This window comes from Calidris pugnax, unplaced genomic scaffold (assembly GCF_001431845.1).
Source record: "Calidris pugnax isolate Ruff unplaced genomic scaffold, ASM143184v1 scaffold47, whole genome shotgun sequence".
Lineage (NCBI taxonomy): Eukaryota > Metazoa > Chordata > Aves > Charadriiformes > Scolopacidae > Calidris > Calidris pugnax.
This window is the reverse complement of record NW_015090809.1, coordinates 713,806-733,124: the sequence shown is the minus strand read 5'-3', so window position 1 is coordinate 733,124 and position 19,319 is coordinate 713,806. Positions and strand designations below refer to the sequence as shown.

The window sequence follows — 19,319 nt, the reverse complement described above, 5'->3', positions numbered from 1 at the left end:
TTGATGGATGAGTTTTTTCTTTTCTTTTCATGGAGTGAGGAGAAAATCTGACCATAGCATCCTTCCTCCTTAATGGTGGTTATCGCTACCGATTTCTATCCAGCTTACTTTGCTGGATATTAGGGCATTTTCAGTACATATCTGTATGTACATAAGCTGCTAATGGTGGTTATCGCTACCGATTTCTATCCAGCTTACTTTGCTGGATATTAAGGCATTTTCAGTACATATCTTTATAAGCTGCATTTCACTGTGTCTGTATGTGGAGCTTGATACAGGGCATTGAACCCCAGTCTTTACTGTCTGTGGTTGCATAGAGTAGGGAACATCTGGTTTCTCTTGCTACTTTTATTTCTTTTCAATCCCTTTACTTGGATGAGGTTTTTACTGGGTTCCTGTTGCTGCTTTTCTATCATTTTGTGAAAGCAATTGAAACTACTGTCACACAGTAACTTGCCCTCAGACACCTTTATGAAGCTGGGAAAGAGCAGTGAAGTCCAAGATACAGTTTTGTTCCTTTTGCTGCTATATTTGGCTGAAAATGAAGCCTTTCAGGCATGTGACAGTATTATGCTTAAGCCCTGTTCACTCCTTCACCCATTGCTGGAGTCCTCCTTCCAGGGAAGGATCACTGATGCTAGCACAGTCCTTCAGGGTGGGAGGACCAGAACTAAAGCCTGTGTGTGGCAAAAAGAGGACTTGTTCAATGACCATAAAGAGGAGGAACTGATAGCACACACAAGTGACTCTTAAGCTGTGTCATAGGGTTGGACAGGGAGGGCTGGCATGGAGGGCAAGAATGTCTTGCCCCGTGGTTGCGAACCCCTTTGTAGACCAGTAAGAGAAAAGGAAAAGCAATGGGAACCTGGCATTATCTGTACTCAAGACTTGACAGCAGTGGGCTTGAAAAGGCTGTCCTGGGGCAGTGGACTTCCCATCTTCAGCTTATTCAAAGCATCAGGAACTGTGTTGTGAGAATCTTTCAGTGGTGCCTCCCAACATGTGCAGGAGAGTGAGCAGGATGTACCCCTTGTTGGTTATGTGCATGGCCTGAGGTTTCCCCTTCAGTCCTGTGCCTCCTGACCCCCTCCTTGATGGGTTATCATATGCATGTGTGCTGTTCTTCAGCTCCTGGGATCTGAAGAACCAGCAGTGAATGTTACTCAGCAAAAAAGAAAGGAGAGGGTGGAACCCAGTAATTTGATGACCTGCTTCAGACTCCTTTTCCTAGCCAGAGGATTTTGTAAAGTCTCTTTTTATTGCCATTGAAAATTAAGGCAGCATTGACCAGAAGGTTTTTAGCAATATTTCAGTACAAAGTGTTTTGTCACTGTTACTCTACATAGCCATTCAACAAATGAGTTTCAGTTATAACTAAAATTTGATGTGTTGACCCAAGATAGATGGTTTGTTTGATACTGTGTGTAGTATTTACCTGGTCGGGGAAACATCTGTGATGAATGTGGCTTAGGTATTCCATTTACATTAGTACAACAAAAATTTCTAGACAAGCAAGTGATGTTAACTCCTTGCTAAGTGATCTGATGAACTTTGTGCCTAGAGCACCAGGTCCTTCTGCAAGGGTGTACCCCAGAAATTAACAGTTGCATTCAACTGTGGATCATTAGTCATATTTGCAAAAGCGAGGCAAATTGCTAAATTGGACTTGGATAGCTCTGTTAAAACAAAAGAAGCCCATGAAATTAGTAAATGTTACCATGCTTATGAACTGTATTTCTGCTTCATGGTTCTCCTCCTCATGTTTCACACAAGAAATCAGGTCACAGGGCTAGAGTATCATGTATATTTTATTCTAGATAATTAGGTGTTAAGTGGAATATTTCAAGTTGTTCATTTGGATATGTGTCCCGTTTCCTCCTTTAAATGACTGCTTGAATTTGATGATCCCTCTTGGTGCCTGTTTATATCCTTAAGGTATTTTAAATACCTTCATGTCACTTCCATAGCAACAAAATACAAGGGTAAAAAAAGTAATGCTGTATTGCAGAGTGAACAATACTAAATAATGTTTCAGTTTATGTCCCGGTGAAAAATTCCCGGAGCAAATCATTGTAGGCTAAATAAATTTGAAGTTCCAACATTGCTATATTTATGAAGATAAGAGATTGAAGCTTCTTTATGCAGACTTGGTCAGACACTGAAATAGACTGCCCAGGGAGGGGGTTGAGTCACCATCCCTGAATGTGTTTAAGAGTCGTTTAGATGTGGTGTTGGGGGATATGGTGTAGGGGAGGACTTTGTAGAGTAGGGGAGATGGTTGGACTTGATGATCCCAAGGGTCTCTTCCAACCTGAGTGATTCTATGGTTCTATGACTGAAAAATTATTTTCACCTGCTCTGCGGTTATGTTTTCACTGTCTTATGCATTGGTAACTGTTGACACTGGTAAGTTTTTGTAGGAATGTTTAGTGTAGTATGGTTTGTAATGGATAAAACCAGAAATGAAATAAAAGTGTATATTCTCTGGCCACTACTGTGACCAGAGTGGTGGTTCTATGGGAGGGTATGAACTGCCCGTTCTAACAATATATTAGTGATGAAAGGGGAAAAATAGGAGGTGCTGTGCAAAGCGGTGTGATTAAAAACCGTTGCTAAGCTTCATTGAATTAAATCCAGACTCCTTTCTTTTGCATCTTCTCTGCTAGGAGAAATACTTTTTAAAGTAGCTTATCTTAGGCCCAGGTGTTACATACACGGATAATTTGGCTCCTCACTTCAGTATATTTACTGACATAACTCTACTCTTTTCAGGATGGTTTTGGTTTTTTTTAATGCTATTAAAAATGAGTTAAATTCCTGTATGCTTGTAATGTACTTTTCCCAGCCAGCTGTGGAAAAGCTGTTGTTTTGAGTAAATGATATGCCACTAGGGCAATGGCCAGAAAACCCGAAGGTGAGTTAGTATGTCTGTCCTGGAATAGATCTTTTAGACTTCAGATGGGTTTAAAAATAACTAGTTAATTCATACATATGGCATATAAAGATTCTCCAACCCCACATGCAAGCCAGCCATCACTGTAATAATAATCTTCTTTTTTTTTTTTAAATACATACATTAAAAGAACATTTTTAGACCTTTCCCATATGGTGTTGCTACAGGTAGCTGTTCCTACTTTTTCTCCTTTCTTATGTCCCAAGTTGGTTTTGGTTGCATTCCATAGCCTAGTTTCTCTTCTTGGCATTACTTACAATACATAGTAGTAATTAATCTTGAGCAGTTCATGCTCTGTGGTACTTAGAGAAGGGAGCCTGCTCTAAGGATTTACCCAGTGAAAGCCAACCGCTAGATGAGTGCAGGGAGATGATGGGCAGTGATGTTTAGCAAGTGTTTAACAATTCGTAGCCCTTCTTCTGTGCAGCATCAAGACTGATTTGTGCCAGATAAGTCATGCATACTTGTAAGTGTGCTCTGTTTTCTTATTGCTCCAGCAGTCCTCTCTCCTCCTCTCTGCAAGAGATAGAACTTCCCAGTCGAGGGATGGGATGTCATCCAAAAGGACCTGGACAGGCTGGAGAGGTGGGCCCAGGTGAACCTCATGAGGTTCAACAAGAGCAAATGCAAGGTTCTGCACCTGGGCCGGAACAATCCTCACCACCAATACAAACTAGGGGGTGAGGGATTGGAAAGCAGCCCTGAGGAAAGGGACTTGGGGGTGCTGGTGGAGGAGAAGCTGGACATGAGCAGGCAGTGGGCAGCTGCAGCCCAGAAGGCCAATCCCATCCTGGGCCACATCAAAAGAAGCGTTGCCAGCAGGTCCAGAGAGGGGATTCTGCCACTCTGCTCTGGTGAGACCTCACCTGGAGTATTGTGTGCAGGTCTGGAGCCCTCAATATAAGAAGGACATGGACCTGATGGAGAGGGTCCAGAGGAGGGCCACGAGGATGATCAGGGCGATGGAGCACCTCTGCTCCGAGGACGGGCTGAGGGAGCTGGGGTTGTTCAGCCTGGAGAAGAGGAGGCTCCGGGGAGACCTAATAGCAGCCTTCCAGTACCTGAAGGGGCCTACAGGAAGGCTGGGGAGAGCCTGTTTAGAAAGGCCTGCAGTGACAGGACGAGGGGCAATGGCTTCAAGCTGGAGGGGAACAGATTTAGACTGGAGATGAGGAGAGGGTTCTTCACTGTGAGGGTGGTGGAGCACTGGAACAGGTTGCCCAGGGAGGTGGTTGAGGCCCCATCCCTGGAGATATTCAAGGAGAGGCTCGACGAGGCCCTGGGCAACCTGGTCTAGTTGGGGGTGTCCCTGCTGACTGCGGGGGGGTCGGACTAGATGACCTTTGGAGGTCCCTTCCGGCCTGGGCAATTCTATGATTCTAAGTAGAGAAAAATTCAAGGGCTGTACTTCTTGGACAGTATCCAAAAACTGGACTTTCACCTCAGTGTTCTTAAAACTATAAACACTGAAAGTGGATGATTGTGGAAGGAGATACTTAACCTTTTAGATTATGGAGCTTGGATATTCCTGGTGGGAAGACAGAGAAGATGACAATTGCTGTGCTCCTCTCCCCAGTTTGGAATTAATTTGAAGATGCAGGAGATGCTGCATTCAAGAAGGTCCATTACATTTCTTTGTTAACTGATTTGAGACCACAGTCTTTCAACAAGTAGCAAATAAGATACTCAAATTTTTACTTTGAGTCTTAGGAAAAAAAATTAAGTCTCTGCAGAATATAGATTTAATTGGATTTTCATAAATGCCCCATCCATATTAATTTTGTTTTGGTGAGTTTTTTAATTTAAAATAAAGCCTTATCATAGGAAGCTTTTTGTTTTTTTCTGCTGTGGGTACAAAGAGCAAGAACGCTTGCCAGAGGAGCAGGCTGATGAAGCTGCCAGATGAACTTTAACTGAACTTAAAGCAGACCCAGATCTCTTAAGAGCTAAGAAGTAGTTCAGTATGTTAGGGATTGCAGCAGACATAGGAAATATCCTTGTCAGAAGCCCAAGCAGAAAATCTCCTTCACTTCATAGCATGTGTCTTGGTTTGGTTGTGAGGTTGGGTTTTTATTTTTCCTTTTTCCTATGGCAAGTCTTAAGCTTTCCAGCAGAATCTAACAGACCTTTGGGAAGGTAGGTTGGAGTTTGTCAAGATGATGGATCTTTAGATTCCAGAGCTGGATTTAGGATCCATCTCTGAAATCTGGAAAAGACAGATAGCTTTGTTTCTCCTTAGTAAATTGCAGTGAGGGCATGTATGTTCTGAAGCAAGCTTATGTTCAATAGGCTGTGTCCCATTTGATCCTTTCATTGATTTCCACCCCATCCTGGACAGAAGGAGCTTTAATCTTTTTCTTTGTACGTAGATCTTTTCAAAACTTTCACAGTTTCAAAATATCGCCGATGCAGAAGAATGTGCTTCAAATTCCAACAGAATTGCTTAAAAAGTATGTATCAGCCAAAATGCTTTTCTCTCCTCTAGGATGAAAAGGCATTGAAGCCTGGTAGTTACCTGAATGGGACAATTCGTTGTGCCAGCTCTCTGATTGTCCTCTGTTGAGCAGAACTGGGTGCAACTGCACCGTCTCAGCTGCAGAGCAATACTGCCCTGTTTGTGTGCACCTGAGAGAGATGCTCTGAGCATCACACCAGCATTCCCCAGTGCCAGGCTGCTGGTGGGACTCCAGTTACCTTTAAACCAAGTAGTTACAGGTATTGGTATTGTTCTGTTGTGCTGTGCTCTGAAATTTATAGGGGTTTTAACCAACCAGGGTGAGCTGCCTAAACATACATTAGTGGGACAATATTAACAGCCTATATTAATGTCATGAGTACTCCTGGAGATCTCATTCAAAATCAGAGTCCAGATGTGCTAGTTGTTGTACAAAGGTTTAGATCATTTGCTGCTCTTAATGTTACGAAGTCCAGAAAATTATTAGTGGATTATAAGCTTGAATCCTTGAACAAGAATTTGACTTTGCCTCCAGTTTTCTGAAATTGTTCAGGTATAGTTAAACTGCTATGGACTGCTTACAGTAATGCTTACAGATTCAGAGCAGAATTTAAAACATTCCTTTAAAAGCAGTGATGAAAGATGACTCTATGTAGATTTTTTTTTTTTTAATACTGCGCTTATTATAACTTGAGCATTTTCTGGTAGGATGTTCAGCAACATGAATATCATATGTCTAACACCTGTTCACACCTCCTTTCTCGAGGGAGGATGTGTGGGCAAATATGGACTATCTTGTTTTCAACATTTTGAAAATACTCCAAATGCCTTGTACTTACAAAGCAGCTATAAAGAAATGTTTCTTGCTTTGAGCAGAAGAGAAAGCCTGTGATGCTGCTCAGGTAAAGATTGCCACAATGAATCTGAAACTTCTTCAGGGCCTTTTTCCCTCTGCCTGCCAACAGACTTAATAATAACTTGGGTTCAGCTTCAGTCAGTGTTCTTTAGGTACTCAAGCTGATTTGGACCTGATCAGCTACTGTGTGTATTTTCTTTTAGTTAATGAAAAAACAATTGCTCTTATGGCTTCATCATAGGAGGTGAAGGAAGAAAGTGCGTTGGAAAGTGCTTTTTAATCTGTCAGTGTGGAAGAGAAATATTGTGCAGAAGAAATGATGATAAGTAACCTTGGAATTCAGAACTGCGTAAAAATAAAAATAACATTGCTCCTCCATAGAGATTTAAGAAAAAAAAAAAAAAGCATAAGGGGGTGTGTGTGTGCTTGAAGAGTAAGAGGGAAGGAGCTCAGGCTATAGATAGCTTCCAGAGATATTATTTCTTGCAAAAGCCAGATGTGATGGAAGCATTTCATCTTTGATGAAATAAAAGATGAAAACTTTCTCCCGAGGTCTGCCTAAGGAGAACATCACACGATTGAGCAAAGAAGGATACTTGATTTCTTTGTAAACTCTTAAAGGTGAAGGCATGCTGTGTTAAAAAGTCACTGAATCATAAGATACGGGACTTGTACTAAAAATATCGTGTTGACATTTCCTTGTGAGAGATCCCTGAAAAGAAATGAGGAAGAGATCAGAAATTCCCAGGAGCTTTAAACCTTCTGCCTTCTGCCTTCTAAAACGTTGTTAGTTCAAAGTAATTTTTAAAGGTTTACAGAAAGGAACATGTCTAATCAAATGTTTTTGGTTTCCTGAAGAAGAATATGAGTAACACAGGGAGCTTTGAGTTGCTATGTTTGCAAAAGTATTCCTGAAAATAAATATGAATACCAGTTAAGTGACTCAGGTGATTTCTACTTCTTCAAGAGAGGCTAGGAGAAATAAACCTTTCAGTTCTGTCCTCACTCAGTGAAACAAAATGCAAGATTTTTCTTTGCTTGGACCTGTTTCTAGTTCTGCGTTCAACCATTTGCAAATAGGAATTACGCTAGAAAACTGAGACTGGCTAATTTTGAGGGTATAGAAAAGCAGGGGAAGGGGACGTTCTCAAACCTGCCAAAGAACACTAAATTGATTTTGCTTTATTTGTTTTCTATATGGGTAGCCATCTGTCCTTGACCACGTCTTGATTCTTGTAAATATCGTGTTTCTTTTCTTCCCCTGGAAGGCAATGGCAACAGCAGCGCTGTTGCTTTTGGTCTCCTCAAAAAGATTGTATCTTGGCAATAGGAAAATGAGCTGTAAGTAAATACTTGCACCTTTTCAGAATGCATCTGAGTGGTATCTTTGCAGAACCAGTTAGCTTGAAAATTGGGGCATTTAGGGCTTATGTTCTGGCATAGGAGTCTAACTATCTATGGCCTATTTTTCTTTTCTGTACCTTATCATTTGGAATGACTGTCATTCACAGCAATGTATTTTAAATTAACAGGAAAGAGAAACAGAGTGGTCAACTATGGAACCTAAATATTCTTTAACAAATACCAATATTGGCCAAAGCAGTCTGACTTTTACCTCTTGTGCTTCTCTTTTATTTCATGTTCAGTATCTTTTATGTTTCTGTTTTCTTCTTTAAAAAAATTGCATTCTGCTTTCACTGCTTTTTGTAATTCTTTAATCATGTTGCACTGAATGGTTTCAGTTCCAAATTACTGCTTGTGTAAAAGAAAATATTTTAAAATATGCCTGGAAAGCGTTATGGAACAGTGAATTTTTACTGGACAGACATCATAGCAAAGCAAATATCCAGAGTGCACTCAATGCATTTGGGAAACCATTGCTAAGTTTTATTGCCTATAAACGGAGGTCTTTTCTGCTGTGTGAAAAACAAGTGTCTCTGCACAGGCTTGGTTATATGTATTTGACTGTAATGTGACTACAGTTGGAGAAGATGTAACTTTTAAATTGTATCCTGGAGACTCTCAAACACAATGGCTACTACATTTAAACCAACAGGACTAAGGAAGGAAAGTTAATCCTTCCTCTCTCACATCAGTGCCCTCTATATTTATCTCTAGAGGAGAAGGCATTCTGTTTTGTTGGAGATCTTTGTTGTTGTTGGCTTGTTTTTGAGCGGTTTTTTTGTGAGCAAATACTGTAAATTATGACACTGCAGTTTTGTTGTACAAGCCATAAGTTACGCGCTAAGTTATGCGGAATGAGAGAGTAAGTGGTTATAAAGCTTGAACCAGTTTACTTGTCGTACAGAGTCAAAACATCATGACCTGTTAATAAGTGACATTTGTCAATTTAAGTTCCTATTCATATTGGCTTTTCTTTCAAGGGAGGAAGTGGGAGAGAGCGGTTCCTGAACAGACCCACAGCCCATGAGGTTAACTCCCAAAAAGTGGCATGAAAGGAGCATGCCTCAGTTGCTTGGAAGAAAAGAGAATTTAAAAATCTGCACTTCCATTTATTTTTGTATTTGGGGTTTCCTTTTGCTTACTGCTAGCATAATTAAACTACCTGTGTTTTACAGCTTAAATAAACCAGATGCTAATTTAGACAGACTTTTTTTAGCCATATAAATAAGGGACAGCCCTGATCTTAAGTTCCCAGTTTCCATGTGTGATCTTTGCTTTGTCTGCCTAAGCTTTTTGTAGGGGGGATTGGTGCCAGTACTTTGCTGCCACTGTTAAAGTAAAAACTATAATTACATTGTCAAAATAATATTTATAGTATTTTCGGGGAATAATTGTGGGAGTGTGACGAATATATTATACTCATCAAACTTTTATGTAAACATAAGCATGAATTTTTTGAGTTATTGATGTTGTTTTTGGCCTTTGTGTTTTTCCAATCTGTAAAAATAATATTGGGATTTTCATGGTCTTTGTAGCATTTGCAAAGTGTATGCTCTAACAATCAGTTGATACACTATCTGGTAGAAGTAAACTGCTATTTGCACTTGTATTGGGATTTTGGTTTCATGTTTCCATAGCTTAAGAAAATCTTGTGTTTTTTTTAGTTTTGCTATCCCCTAATTATTATAGCTCGGAGCATTTTACTACTTTACCAAACAGGAAAGTTTTAAGTAATTGGTTTGTTCTCGTGGTACCATTTAAGTTTGTTAGGGGTTTGGTTTTTTTATTCCTTTGTGTTTAGCTCTTTTTTTTAATTTTTTTTTTTTTAATTGAACATGAGTCTGAGTGCTTTTGAAAGGTGACTTAAGCATCTCCCAGAAACAATCGTGCCAGGAAGTAAGTACAAGGTTTTAGCAATAGGCATTTACCCCTTTGCTGGTTGATGGTGCAGGCAGTTTTACTGCTAGGCAATGGTAAATTACCAGATGTAAAAATACTTCAATCCTGCCCTGTACTCCAGTTTTAACCTTACAGCTGCTCTGCCTGTGCTGTGTTTTGGTGAATATTGCCATAGCTTTTTAATGTACTGTCTTCAGAACATCTACAGCAAGGATTGCAGCCATGCAAGCTTCACCCTTCCTAAGCGTGTCAACCTGATGCCACCATCGGTGGGCAAGAAGGTTCTCTTAGTCCTCATAGTTTGTTCCAAAATCCATTAACAGCTGTGGAAAGACTCTTAATTCAGGTGGGCCTTGGTTCAGGTCAGTGTTCCAGGTCTTTGTTCTTTGGCCTCTTTTCAGAAACTGCAAAATGGGGAGCCAACTTTTACACCTCTTTCAGCTGTCTGCAGAAGGAAAAGGGCCAAACCTGGACTAAGATACGTCAAACTGATGAATTGTCCTGAGTTAGCAGTCACAGAATTGTCTTTAGCTCTTGTGTGTGTGGTGTTGCAGTGGTTAACTCTTGCTCCATGCACTGAGAGTCCCACATTTAGAATCTTGTGCAGTGCATACAGGCACAACTAACTGTACCCTGCATGGCTGTACAGTAAGCTGTGTTTATGTGATACAGCAGTAACTGTAATTTTGAGTAAACGCTAGTGTTACAGTTGTTTTCAGCCTGACACATCTGTGTTCGTGTGCATGGCTTGGCTGGGACTTCTGGTATTAATATGGAAACTTTACACATGCCTTAATTTCATTTTCTCATTTTATAACATCTGGAGTAGAGTGAAGTTTGAGGAGAGCAAGTTCAGGTCCATTTGAAGAAAGGCAGCTTCAGGAACAGGGGCACTATTTAAATGCAACATTTTTGTCTCTTAAGGGGAGAAGTGAATGAGGAGGGGAAAGAGGGGCTTCTAACTTCAGAATAAAAGCTTGAGGAGGGCCTGAATCATAATTACTAAACCATTGATACCATAGGCAGCTGCAGTTGTAGGATCTTGTGTCTGAACATAGTAAGCTCCAGCTTCCTCTGTTTATCCCTTATTGGTCCTATGGAAGATTGTTATACTCTTCTGTTATCTGAAAACCTTTTCCTAACTGTGGTCTAAATGTCCTACCAAGTTTGAATCCAGTTGTTTTTTATAGTGAGGTTTTTTACCTACCTTGGGCTGGATTCTCTACTTGAGTCCTGTTGCTTCTGCAGTGACTTGATTTAAGCTGTGCTGAGCTGAATTACTTCATTTAGTGTGGACTGTGAGTATAAAAGTATTTACTGCAGCAGCTTGTTAAGGTACAGTTTGAACTACAGACCAGATTCTGCCTACTGAGGTACACCTGATGCTGTTGAGGTTCATCTGATGCTGTTGACACTGATGGCATTGAAAGCAGACTTAGGAATAGTGATGAAAAAGCTGGTGGTTCCCAAATTTGGTGTACATTGCAGTGATGGTCAAAACTGTCCTTTCCATGGTATTCATGGAGAATTTGGTTGCTGTACTGGGAGAAACTGTCCTTTCCATGGTATTCATGGAGAAACTTTTTGGTTGCTGTACTGGGACATAGAGGCAGTGACTGTCTCAATGTAAATAATTCTGTTCCTTCTAGGAGAGAGACTAAGGTGAGCTAATATCCTTAAATTGTAACAATTAGTAGATCAATGGGCTGCCTTGGAGTTTTCCCTTTTCTCCTTGCTGATGCTGCTTTTAGGCAGTGGGTATAGCTGGTTTGTTTTTGTCTTGCTCTTGCAGTTCGGAGGCTTTCTAGTACAGCCTGCCAAGATGTTGCTGATTTATGACACATGCCTAGTGGTTTTCCAACGTGGACTGATATCCACTTGGAACACAAAGGAAATGGGAATTTGCTGATGTCTATCTAATTAGAATGGTTTCTGGTTACTTTGGTTGAGGCTTGAAATGAACACTAATGCCTGTATTTCTGTGGACCTTTAAATACAGTGTTCTGTAAGCCCTTTCCTTCCTTCCTTCCTTCCTTGCTCTTTACTGTCTCCTACCCTACCAACAAATAATGTTAACAAGATTCATAAAGAGGCAGGCTTCTAATGTACATCAATATATCTGAATCAAATCTTGCAGAAATATCTGTAGATTTAAGATATTCACCATTGGTTAACTGTAAAGGTGTGGGGGAAAAAAACCCAAACTGTTCTATTGTGGACAGAAAATTTGTTCCATGATTTTTTCTTTTGATAGAAAGGCTATGGTGTATTTTACTTTGCTCTGACATTGTGTGCACAGGCAGCTCTGGTGTGAGCAGGGCCATCATATTTCTGATCATTTTACCTTGTAGCAGCTGCTCAGTGGCTGTTTCTAGCTTCCCTCTACATCAAAGGCAGGAAGAGGAACCAGTCTTTATCTCATAATCTCCTGCTAGGCTTTGGCCAGAAAAGGGCAGGCATCAATGGGGTTTGCCAATTATATACTGTCCCTAATAGATTCTGTGGATCGGCAATGATGGGCATAGTGCAGGTCACATGCTTCTTCCCTGTCTTACTGCTGTGATGGAGGAGAAGAGATAAAGATTGTTTCTTTTAAAGATTACGTTATGTTCTTATGGGATATGACCAGATCTAGGTTGGTTTTGTTTTTCTCAGCAGGGATGTCAGGATTGTAAGATCAAGGTGGGAAGAATGGGGCAAACCAACCTTTTGATGCAGAGAGCTTCCTAAAGACATCCTAAACATCATGTAGGGAGAAGAAGCTTAGCTGTTTTCACTTGTACTGAGAGGAAATGTGTTTACTAAAGAGTCTCCTATGGAGGTCTGAGAACACTTTCCCTGGAGGAAAAACTATAGCGAAGATGAAGGGGTGGAAAGGAATTGGAGGAAGATCCAGGCAAAGAAAATAATGTGAGGGGTCTGTTCATCTTTGAGTAAAATGTCGCCTGTTTGGATCAAAATCCAAGTAGTTACAATTATGTAAAAGTTCACCGTGGCATTCTTCCAACCTTTTGATTATTGTTGCTATGGCATAACTTCCAGGCTCTCCGGGTATATGAGCATTGTTCTGATGAAAAAGGAGAGGGCTGTCTGTAACTGTGGCTTTCCAGACACAGGCTTCAAGACTTTTTTTTCATTCTGCAGTATCCTTTTTTGATAGCAGACTTGGGCTGGGATAGAAATGCCTCCTGCCTATCCTTCTCTTTTCAGTAGGAACTTCAGTGTAGAAAGGAAAAGTTAGAAGATTTGCACTATGAAACATCAAGGTCTTTTCCTTTCTTCCATCCTCTGGACATGTGATACAGAAGGGACTGTAACAAAGCAATGAGAAGAGGCAAGCTGCCTTTATAGATATAAAAAAATAAAATAAAAGATAATGCCCCAAAATGTCGCCCCAAAACTGTTGCTGTCTATTAATGTGGATATGCAAGTAAAAATACTAAATTTAAGTTTACTTATTGATCTTAGTGTATTGACAAAGCACCATGATCCATTATTAGCCAGATACAGGCTATAAATGGTCCAAGGGCGAGGGGGGGAAAAGGCTGATATCCTTACTGCAAACTTTCAGAAAAAGATCATTTAGCTTTTCTAGGGAAAATATAAGCACTTCAGTGGAAATTTTGGTTTAAATGAAACAACATCCACGGTACAGTATGCCATCAAAAATAATTGGAGAAATTTGCTCATAATCTTGGTTAGTATTTAACATGTTAATGATTTTCTTCCTTTTTTTTTTTTGTTTAGACCTGTACAAGGTATCATGTAGTAGTGTGTCATATGGTTAGATACCATGAATAACACATAGTGGGTGGCCAGTCCTTTTTGTTATTTTTCTTGGTTTCCTGGCATGGTTTAAGTCCAGGTTGAAACTCCCCAGTACTTCAAACTTGCTGATTTTGCTAGACCAGGGTCTTTAAAGAGACATTGTCTGCTAGATTTAAGCTCAACTTTTAGGTTGATTCAAGAAAAAGATTTTACATCTGAACACATGCAGGAAGCTTATAAATGCAGTTCCCAAGTCTGCAAGCACTTACATATGTTTTACTTTTTTAATTCACATAGGAGAGTAATCTCAGGCATGTGTTTCTGCTACTTGTGGGGGATATAACAGGAGTCCCATTTACTATGCATTTAGGCTTTAATAGATAATTTATTTAAAAAAAGTGAACACACTTATTATGTATACTTTGTAAAAATAAAATGGTACCACGAAAATACCATAAGATACAGTCTTGTTACTGTATGTAATGAGCATTGTTAATGCTCTATGAATTGGAATCAGTATGAAACTGATCCCATGTTGGGCAGTGGGCTGTCAAACTGACTCTTTTCCGAGTGAATGTAGAAATTTATTTATTTTTTTAATCTATGAGTTCTCATTACAGCTTAATTCACATCACATACTAATTTGATGAGTGGTGTGATGGTTTCTTCCAGCTCCCTTCTAATTCACTTGTAACTCCACATTTTTAATAGCGTGATGGGGATTTTTCTTGTCTTTGGGTCAAGTTCTTCTTAGTAAGAACAAAGTGTTGATATTTTGTCTAGACGTTTATCTTCCAAGAACAGAATGTTTGTCCAGTCACTGCACATAATGTTCTGTTAATATTAGAATTGGCATTTCTGAAGGGAGAGGAAAAAAAATGTAGAGCTTTGCTTTCTTGTGGAAGTGGAGGAGATGAGGAGTGGGAACAGAAACTTATTAAACACAACATTCTTGGTATTCCACAGATGGTAAAAATGGGTTACTAGTCTGCACTGCAGCAAGTGCAGTATGATCAAGGCGGAAATATAATCAGTAGCTAGACGTTCATTTTATTTACAGAAATAAAATACTAAGCACTATTTTAATAACTTTAAATGACAGAGCCCATATATGCATTGTACATTCAATTTGAGTAGTCTAGACAGAGTGTTTTCCAAGGAAAATACATTTTCATCAGTATTTGTGGTATGATTCATGGTGGTGAAGAGGCAAATAACTCTTTTTATGACTGGAAGTTGCTTTAACTTGCAGCCACAAGGCAACAAGTCAATGACCGGATGATAGTGGTGGAAACTAATGTTTTATAGTAATAGAGATCTACACCTTATGCTGAGTTGAGGGTTTTATTTTTCCGGGGATGGCAATATATCACAAAACATTCTGCCATTGTTTACAAACAAAAAAAAGATGGTCTCTGTAATGGCTTGCAGTCCACAGTTCAGATCTGCAAAGCTTACAGGCAACTTAAAAAGTGTCCAGGCTGTCAGGAGGCTGTGATTTGGTCTAAGTACTCGTAAACCTTTGTGCTTGGCCTCAGTGTAGATGGGACACACCAGTTATATCTTACATGTATAGTTAATGGTTAGCAAAGCATTTAAGAGAGATTTGCAAGTTTGCTAGCCCCATGGTTGCAGTCTGGCAAGTGGTGGTAGAATCATAGAATCTTCTAGGTTGGAAGGGAGCTTTAAGATCCTCAAGTCCAGCCATTAACCTAACACTGTCAAAATCATCACTAAACCATGTCCCTCAGCACATCTACCCGTCTGTCTCTTAAATACCTCCAGGGATGGTGGTTCAACCACTTCCCTGGGCAGCCTGTTCTAATGCTTGATAACTTCTTCTGTGAAGAAATTGTTCATAATACCCATCTTAAACGTCTCCTAGAGCAACTTGAGGCCATTTCTTCTTGTCCTATTGCCTGTTACTCCAGAGGAGGAACCGGCCCCTGCCTCTCTACAACCTCCTTTCAGGTAGGTGTAGAGAGTAGTAAGGTCTCCCCTTAGCCGCCTTTTTCTCCAGGCCAAACAACTGCAGTTCCCCAGCTGCATGTCACAGGACTTGTTCTCCAGACCTCTCACCAGCTTCGTTGCCTTTCTCTGAATACACTCCAGCACCTCAGTGTCCTTGCTGCAGTGAGGAGTCCAAACTGAACACAACACTGGAGGTAGTACTCACCAGTGCTGAGTACAGGGGGACGATCACCTCTCGGGCCCTACTTGCCACACTGTTCCTGATCCAGGCCAGGATGCTGTTGGCCTTGGCCACCTGGGCACACTGCTGGCTCATTCAGCTGGCTGTCAACAAACACCCCAGGTCCTTTTCTGTCAGGGAGCTCCAGCCACTCTGCCCCCAGCCTGCAGTATTCATGGGGTTGTTGGGACTCAAGTGCAGGACCTGGCGCTGGGCCTTGTTGAACTTCATTGGCCTCAGCCCATCGATCCAGCCTGCCCAGATCCCTCTGCAACCCCTTCCTACCCTCAGGCAGGTCAACACTCTTGCCCAACCTTCTTCAAACTTACTGAGGGTGCACTTGATCACCTCGTCGAGGTTATTCATAAAGATATTAAATAGAACTGGCCTCAGTACTGAGCCCCTGGGAACACTACTTGTGACCGGCCGCCATCTAGATTTAACTCTCTTCACCATTTGATCCAGCCTGCCCAGATCCCTCTGCAACCCCTTCCTACCCTCAGGCAGGTCAACACTCTTGCCCAACCTTCTTCAAACTTACTGAGGGTGCACTTGATCACCTCGTCGAGGTTATTCATAAAGATATTAAATAGAACTGGCCTCAGTACTGAGCCCCTGGGAACACTACTTGTGACCGGCCGCCATCTAGATTTAACTCTCTTCACCATAACTCTTTGGGCCCAGCCATCCAGCCAGTTTTTTACCGCTTTATACATGCTTTATTGGATTTATGTTACATTTCTGTGGCACTCTGGTAAAGGCAAAGAGCCGTACTTATAACTATCTCTGTCTTTCTTCTGATGACTGTTGTAAGCCTCTGCAGCTGAGGTCAAGATTTTTCCAAAGCGATTCGTGAGCAAGTTCACAGGCTCCTTTCTTGACCAGAGAAATTGTAGTAGGAGTTTGGAAAAAAAAAGTCTTGATTATCCACCAGGAGAAAACTCATCATCTGTAAGGAAGATGTAAAAATGTACATGGACATAAACATTTAAATAATATACATTAAAGCAAAATATGTTGCATAATAACATAATTGTGTATAGCAATCAGGAAAAATACTGGTGGGGAGAAATTGCAGTTAGTCTTTTGTTGATATAGGCTTACCAGCAATAAACCCTTCTAACTTTAGTATTGGAACTTTAATAAATTTTTTTGAAGCATTATCACCTAACCACGTAGAGCAGAAGGAAACAGTCTTTTGTGTTTTTAAATCATAAAGCTTTAAATCTTTGTCCTGATAGCGTCAAGGATTTAATTTTTCATCTAATACACAGTCTGATTCTGCAAATGACACTATGTGAAGTTATTTCTTTGTGAGGAGCAATACGTAGGGTGAGGCCTATGAAAGATTCCTGTGTGTCCTTCAGACCATCTGGGTAGTACTGCAATATAATTGTTAAATGAAAAGTGTGCACTGGAGCTCGGCTCAATTAGTATGTGATCATAAGAGATTGAAAGGAACACACGGAGCTGCTGTCATTTTGAAGGTATTGAAGTGCAGGGGTGCATTTAAGCCATCCTTATGCAGGTCTATAAAGTAGTATCAACTGCCTCACCTTTTTCATGGGTGGTACTTCTAGCAACTCTAAAAAATCAGTTTACATGTAGACAGACATTTAGGTACCAAATTTCACTAGAAGAAGAGTCAATGTTTCCACTTGTACATGTTTCCCTGTTGTAGAAAGAGGTTATTTTTGTAGAACCTAGAAAATTCTCCAGAATCCATTGCAGGCTGGTTGTGAAAGCAACACGTAATCCAAGTATTTGCATTTGCTAAAGAATATCCTGCTTTTATAGGAACCATTGAAATATCAATTGGGGGAGGAAATTTCATTAACTCTAAGGTCGATCTGTGTATCAGAAGTTACATCTTAGTACATGTAATTTCACAGTGGTTGACCATCTGGTTAAAAATAGTCTTGTTGACCACACACAGTGTAATGTTTTTTAAATTAAAATTTAGCTGTGCCGACAGCTACAGAATTACTTGTTAAAGTTAGTGCTTATAGACACCAGCAGTTAGGGGGTGGATTTAAGATGTTAACAAAATCAGTCTTATGGAAAAGACATACTTTTTTATAATTGTATTTCCCAAATGCTAGCTAATGCAGCTGGAAAGAGTGGTTGACAGTTATTTTTAGCTTCATAAAAATCTTTAAGTTTTCAGGGAAAAAGTTAAAATAGTCTTGTTGTCTTTTTAGCTTCATAAAAATCTTTAAGTTTTCGGGGAAAAAGTTAAAATAGTCTGTTGTCTTCTTTCCTTTCTTTTCTTTTTTTTTTTTCTTCCCCTTATCAGAAAGAACATGGCATATTGAATGGATGGCAAAATGGTTTCATCTGGTATACTGGGCAGTGATACTTGTCTTAATTGGCTTCAAGATTTTCTTGCTTTTGCTGTAAGGACAATGAAGTTGTCAGAGAGGGGAAAAGTGGCATCTGTGTTCTTCAGATTTCTAAGTAAAGTTGAATCATATGTGACAGCAATCAAGTCCAATAGAGGTAAAACAAAAAAGAAAAACATTAAAATTAAATGCTAAGAAGAGACTTCCATAGTTGGCAATGAAATGCTTCACTTTCATTGTAGCATTTGCATTTTTTTACCACATGCATACCTTGCTGTGAATTAACAGCTCTAGTTGGATTTTTTGGGATTTCTTTTTTAAGGTACAAAGTATAGATTTCCAGTGCTCATACCAAAAGTTCACTGTCACTTGGTAGCCCAGTGCTAGGCTAGTACACTTCTTCTGGAACCATCTTTGGAGAGAAACACTACATCTGAGACACTTGCATACTCCAAGACCAGCAGGTGCCCCTGTGGGGTTGAGGGGTGGGTGGGAGCACTCAGGTACTGCTGTGATGTGATTCAGGGAACGTGCTGTGATGAGCTGCTCTAGTTGTGCTATAATGACTTTTGATGCTATCTGCCCCTCTTCATCATTGATTTTTCCATCTGTGACTGCTGGACATGGCACATGGAATCATAGCGTGGTTTGGGTTGGAAGGGACCTTTCAAGATCATGTAGTCCAACCTGCCTGCCATGGGGAGGGACACCTTCCACTAGACCAGGTTGCTCAAATCACCATCTAGTCTGACCTTGAACATCTCCAGGGATGGGGCATCCACAGCTTCTCTGGGTAATCTGTTCCAGTGTCTCACCACCCTCATCGTAAAAAAAATTCTTCCTTATATCCAATCTAAACCTACCCTCTTTCAGTTTAAAACTGTTGCCCCTTGTCCTTGTCACTCCAGGCCCTGGTAAAAAGTCTCTCTCCATAATTTTCAATAAGCCCCCTTTATATATTGAAAGGCTGCAATATGGTCCCTCGGAGCCTTCTCTTCTCCAGGCTGAACAACCCCAACTCTCTGAGGTGCTCCAGGCCTTTCACCATTTTTGTTGCCCTCCTTTGGACCCGCTCTACCAGGTCCATGTTGTTTTTGTACTGGGGATCTAGAGCTGGATGCAGGACTCCAGATGGGGTCTCATTGTGTAAGTTTGTCCAGCTTTAATTAGCTCAACTGTTTGTAGAATCACATCTGTCTTCTGCATTGCTGAGATTCATCATATGAGATTATTTGCAGGGGGAAATGTTGTATAATGAAGACATTGTCTTTTTTTTGACTTAGCTGTGAATAAGTAGAGTTGTTTTGTCTCTCAGATTATCTGCTTGTCCATATATTGATTTGTGTCCTCTAATTAAAAGAAAAATGCTAACCATTACTGGTTAAAAACAAGCACTTCCCCCCCCCCCCCCCCCCCCCCCCCCCCCCCCCCCGCAGCCCCGCTCGCCCCCC

At 40.5% G+C, this 19,319-nt stretch overlaps 1 protein-coding gene across 3 annotated transcripts in view; it reads left to right on the top strand.

Annotated features, from left to right (window-relative positions):
• Positions 1-19,319, top strand: part of ATXN10 (ataxin 10) — a 124,227-nt gene that overhangs the window by 9,251 nt on the left and 95,657 nt on the right. The gene's annotated exons all lie outside the window — the stretch shown is intronic.